This window comes from Chaetura pelagica, unplaced genomic scaffold (genome assembly GCF_000747805.2).
Source record: "Chaetura pelagica isolate M959 unplaced genomic scaffold, ChaPel_1.0 scaffold485, whole genome shotgun sequence".
NCBI classification, from domain to species: domain Eukaryota; kingdom Metazoa; phylum Chordata; class Aves; order Apodiformes; family Apodidae; genus Chaetura; species Chaetura pelagica.
In genome coordinates, this window is record NW_009953315.1 from 305,783 (window position 1) to 311,820 (window position 6,038).

The following is a 6,038-nucleotide window of genomic DNA, read 5'->3' on the forward strand; positions in this document are numbered from 1 at the left end:
CCACATGTGATCTTACTAGGGCAGAGTAAAGGGGGAGGAGAACCCACCTTGACCTGCTGGACACACTATTCTTATTGCATCCTAGGATACCACTGGCCTTCTTGGCCACAAGGGTACATTGCTGTCCCATGGATAACTTGTTGTCCTCCAGGACTCCAAAGTTCCTTCTCCATGGAGCTGCAAAACTATATTAAAAAACTAACCAGTTCTATTGATCTAATCAAACTGCCAAACCATTAAAAAGTAGGTTCCCATAATGAATACTTTAATCATTAGCATACTCAAGCTAGTGAAGAGCATTCCTTTTAATTATATGCAGTGCAAGTCAACATTTGATTGTTAATCAAAAGTCAGAGATCCAATAAGCATATTTTTCATGGTTAGAATCCCATTATTATCCAAGTTCATAATGCTTATGGAATTTTCATTTATCTTATGGCTTTAATCTGATTTTTTTTAAATTATACAAAAAGTTAGTGTACTGAGAACTGCCAGCTGATTTATATGTATACACACAAGCATATATAAAGCCACATCTTCCTAAAAAGTCCAAAGCAGCACAACTAGTTCAAATATGTCATATCCTATAAGAGTATAGCACAAGAGACCCAGACATTCTGTCATTCCATTTGCCATCTGCCCTAACGTACTCTGGGCTAAATCTCTGTACTACAACTTGGCAGCTTCCACCTCGAGACCTTGAGCTGGTAGAAAACTGACTTTGCAAAAAGTGGGAAGCCTAGGAAGTAATTTAATTTAAATGCCAGCCATTTGAAAAGCAGGCCTCCAGCCTAAGCTGATCAGGCAGACACCCTCTGTACTCAAGGAAGAGACACGGGCACCTCTACAGAGGGGCTCATTTTTACAGCAAGTTTTACTTTGATGAATACAGAAAGAGCCTAACTGACCAGCTTATGTTTTTGCCTAAAAATCTGGTCTGTGGCTGTAGAGGAGCCAAATCCTGCCCTGAATTGTCAAGTACTAGTAGAGATCACATTAATTCATTCACTTGCAGGTTGGAAATAGTAGGCACCACTCTGTGAGCTCCTTCAGAATTGCTGCCCTAGTGGCCAGGCAGGAGCCTGGGGTGGTCCATGTCCATATAGCAAGGGCTCTCCCCCAATAGCCTGCCCATCCAAAGCCTGGCAATGTCAAGTCAAGGGGACAGCTGCCCCCATAAACTTACTTCCTATGGGCATCTTGCTCTGTCTGCTCAGAAGACCCAAGAACAGAACAAGTATCACCTGAAAACCAATTAAACCACTAAATACTTTCAGCTATGCAAATTGTTAAGACACACCAATGGCAGAAAAACTAGATGTTCCTGGTTGTTGACAGTACCATGCAGATAGCAAAGTGTGGCTGAACAGAACTACTACCCACGAGATTGTCACTGCAACACTCTTCACAGAAGAGAACCATTCACCCACATGCAACCAAGCCATTAGGTAACCTGTGTACCTGCCCCATCCCAATAACCTGGATGACTTCAAAAGGACAGACAAGGAGAATCAGAGTAGTGGATGGGCAAATAAATAAATACTTTGTGCTGTGGGGGAAGTTGTGTGTCAGGAGCTGTTTCTTCATTGTACTTACAAACATGCAGTGGTTTTCCTTGAGTTTGGGGCAGGGAAGTAAGGAAGTAGATAGGCTGGAGCACCTCCCCTGTGAAGATAGGCTGAGGAAGCTGGGGTTGTTCAGCCTGGAGAAGAGGAGTCTCCGTGGTGACCTTGTAGCAACTTTGCAATATCTGAAGGGGGCCTACAAGAAGCTGGGGCAGGGCTTTTTACACAGATGTGTAGTGAGAGGACAAGGGGTAATGATTTGAAGCTTAAAGAGAGAAGATTCAAGTTGGACATTAGGAAAAAATTCTTTACTGTGAGGGTGGTGAGACACTGGAACAAGTTGCCCAGGGAAGTTGTGGAAACCCCGTCCCTGGAAGTGTTCAAGGCCAGGTTGCATGAGGCTTTGTGCAGCCTGGTCTAGTGGGAGGGGGGTTGGAACTAGATGATCTTTGAGGTCCCTTCCAACCCAAACCTTTATATGATTCTATAATTTTAAAAAAAATATAAAAAATCAATTCATTTTCATTCTTCACATGAACATAAAAAGGCAGTCTGGCTCCTTCATGAAACCCCACCACACTTCATTCTTTAATAAAATGACACTTTACCATTCTTCTGCCCACAGGATCAATCTCAGTGCTAAGAGTACCCAAATCACATAATTGCACAGGGATGAGAACTGATAAGGATCATCAAACCCAACATCTCCCAAACAAAGGCAGCAAAAATGCAGACAGGTCCCAACAGCATCAGTTTTTAACCACTTGAAGACCCCAGCACATGCAAAAGTTCAAGAAAGATAAGAGATTTCTGCTAATGGATTAACATAGCCTTAAGATCTAAAACATGGATTTATCCCATTTTCCTCATGTCTTCACAAAAGCCCTCTACTTTGAGGCTTGCTAAAATAACTTTCTTAGTCACAAAAATATGCTTTTGGAAAAAGAGACACTGAATCTAATTACTCCAAGAATTGTAATAATGTGAAACACAAGTATGTGTTAAGCAAGTATTTCAACATTTTATTTAATTAGTAATATGTTCCAGTCTTCAGGACAGATTTTTATTTTTTTTAATCAGAAATGTGACTAAAATCTGAGCTGAGAAACCACAAAGAATATGGGGTTAGAATATTGGGGGAAAAAAATTGTTCTTGCCAATTTGCTTTAAAAAATTGTTTGAGAAACAGTAAAATCCTGAAAGTTAGTAGAATGGGGTCTTGAATTTCTGTATCTGCATCTTAAATGTAGCTTGACAAATCTTTGCAGTGATTCATGAAAATATCTTTATTTACGAGATATTCTTGTCTCTCTTTGATGCTTTTCATAGCAAGTAATTATGCTGTATGTCCTTCTGTACAGCCCTGTTCAAAGTAGAAAGTAAAAACTCTCACAAAAGACATTGCATTTCCTTCAACTAATCATAAATAGGACAGAATACAATTAGCAGTGTTTTTCCCCGTCAAGGCGCTTAACAAAACCACTTTCTAGCTCAGTACACCTGAATACTTTGCCACAAGCAATCAGTTGAGATCTCTTCAGTGTTTTTCCAACTGCCTCTTGGTGGGCTATACGGACTGCCTGGTGCATCAGGGGAAATGATGAGAGAGAGTCTGTGAGATGTGCCTTCTAGTGACAAGTGACTCCTAGCAGCACCATGTTAAGCTCTGGTCCCTGCTAAACAAAGTGGCCCTGGGACAGCCTCTCTCTCTCCTCCTTCACTGCTCCAGGCAACTGGCCAAGGGGTCACAGATCCTGCTGCCACTTGATGCATGAGAACACAAGAGTAACAAAAGGCTGGGGTGCTGGGCTCCAGGGACAGGAGGGGTAGTCCCTCCCTGCAAGGAACATGATGCAGGAAATATGACAGATTTGTAGTTTGTTGTGACATCAGCATCTTTTGTGTGTGTGTGTGTGTGTGTGCAACAGGACACAGATAACCCTCAAAATAACACCTACAGGCTAGTGAATATGCTTCACAAGAAGGAGCAACTGTCTGCCCACCTGTCACAAAGCCCATATGGCTAATGGCAAAGTATTATACCTTATAGTTTAAGCAGTGGAGATTAACCCTCAGGGCTGAGTTGTGGGTTTACTGCATTTTCTTCCCATGCCTTTGAACCAGGTCTCTGCAGCTGAAAAGTCACAGATCCCTATCTTGCCACCCAGCAGCTCCTCAGGGCAAAGGAGTATGTGGCAAAGTGAGCCAACCAAGTTACTTACCTGACAAGTGACATACTTGGCCTTGTTTCACCCAACTTACAGAACTGAGGGAACACTTCATGGACATCTGAATTTCAGAGGTGCTCTCCATTATGCAACAAGGAACAGGCAGCACTCATTTGCCACAGATTCACAGCAGTGTGAACATTACTCATTACTAACACCCTGCCAGCCAGTGTCTTCCACTCCCATTTCCCAAAGCACTCCTTGGTCGCCAAGTCAATTTGCTTAGCTCTCAAGAGAGCTCTGAAATGAGGAGCTTGCTGCTGCAATCACAAATAAGAAGATTTAGAAAGAAAAACAGTCTTTGAGGTGCTGAAAGAGAGAGAGGTGAATGGCAAATTGATTCCAACTGTTCCATTTAGCGGTGCTCAGTTACTGACTCTGTACAACGTGTGAGAAGGGAGAGAGGTGAGAAATCAAAGTACTTGATAATAAGCTAGCATGGTTCATCTGTAAGGAGCCTCCAATAATACAACTCCTGTCTTATCAGGACTGCAGGTGATTATTTTTTTCTTAAAATGATGCCCTTGGCTAACAGCCTGACTAAATCAGACCTACAGTACCCACACATATAGAATATGAACATTAGACAGGCCATTTGATTGACTCTCCAACACCTGTTAACATTTCAGTGGCAGACAGAAATGGTTTTAAAATTATAGCCATTTGCAGCAGAAAGATCTTCAAGCAGGCAAGTGTTCATTAACTAAAAAAACCACAAACCTAGTCTAGTACTATAAAAACATTTAAATGAGATTTATGAGTTTGCTCATCTTTTTATGGGAGCAAAAGGGGCCATAGCTGTGTTGGGAGGGAGAAGATACTCCTTACCTCTGTAAACACCTAGATTATTCTGCCTAAAGGTATTTGATTGTTATACATATATATAATACACAAAAAACACACACACACTACAAGCTTAATGTAGAAGGAAACAACTGCCAGTCAGAAAATCTATATGCTGGTATCTGATGGATATAAATATACTTGAACATCTCACAGAAAGAGGAACAGACAGGTTGATGACTACATTGTCCTGCTTCCCACACCCACATACTACTCCTTCAATACAGCTTTTACAGTTCAACTTTTCAATCTAACTTTGTGCCAATAAAGAGTCCTACAAATTTCCATTCTCTGGACTGCTCCTGTAATTTAAAGATAAATTCCTCTAATCATAAGTGATCATTAGTGATCATTATATTGTGGTCTAAGAAGTAGGTGTATATTATCAGACTCGCTGTAACCCACAGTGGAGGTTGCTTAATAAAGTACTGAGCGCAGCAGCAAAGCCTTGCAACCTTCATTCCAGTTCTCAGGCTCAACTGTCTGACCTAAGGCCCAGCTGTGTGAAATGCAGGCATGACCTTGGCTCAGTGTTACTGGGGGACTGGACTAACTAAAGCCAGCAAGATAAGGAGAGTAAAATAAAGAAATTCTGGAGTCACTCCACGATTCAAAAAAACCAAACAAATGAAACAACAAACAAAAAATAAACAAACAAACAGAAACAGTAAGAGAAGATACAAAATACAGAAAAAGGGGTGAAGACGAACACCTGGCAAGATCAGACAATAGCAGGCAGCACTTCCTTGCCTTACTGAGACCTGCCTGGCCAGCAGAGACTGACCATGTGCCTTCACTGGGGTGGTGAGCACATTCATGCTTAGCCTAGCAGAATGTTACTCCCAGCTGTTTGCTCTGTGCTTTACTCACATTGCCCCATATTCATAAACTGTGTATATAGTCTTGCTTTTAAAGCATCTGCCCATGGTAGATGATGTCCCCTCTGCCCCAGTATGTCTGCTGAGGGGAAGATACACTGAGAGAAGGAGGAAAGGCATTTATGATACAGTTCAGTACTAAGCCAAAACCATCTAAAGCAGATGCTTAGGCAACTGCCACAAGGGCTTTCTGGAGAAGTACAGGTATGACTGGCCTTTTAAAGTTAGCAAGAGAAGAACATGGGGCAAAACACAACCCTGGAAAAATAAAATGGGGAGTCAAAGTTTAAGAATAAGGTGATCAAGGAACAGAATCAACACTAACATGTTCAACACTGTGCTTCTCCTGCAAGAGGCTGGTGTTGGGCACCTCAGATGGAACACCTCCATGCAGAATGCAACACCCAAAGTTATTCTTGGACCATTAGACATGCAGATGTCTGACCTGGGCCAGACTCAAGAGTAAGGTTACACAGTTGAGCATATTTTCAAGGCAGCAAAAAAGTTTGAAATTAAAGGAAAGG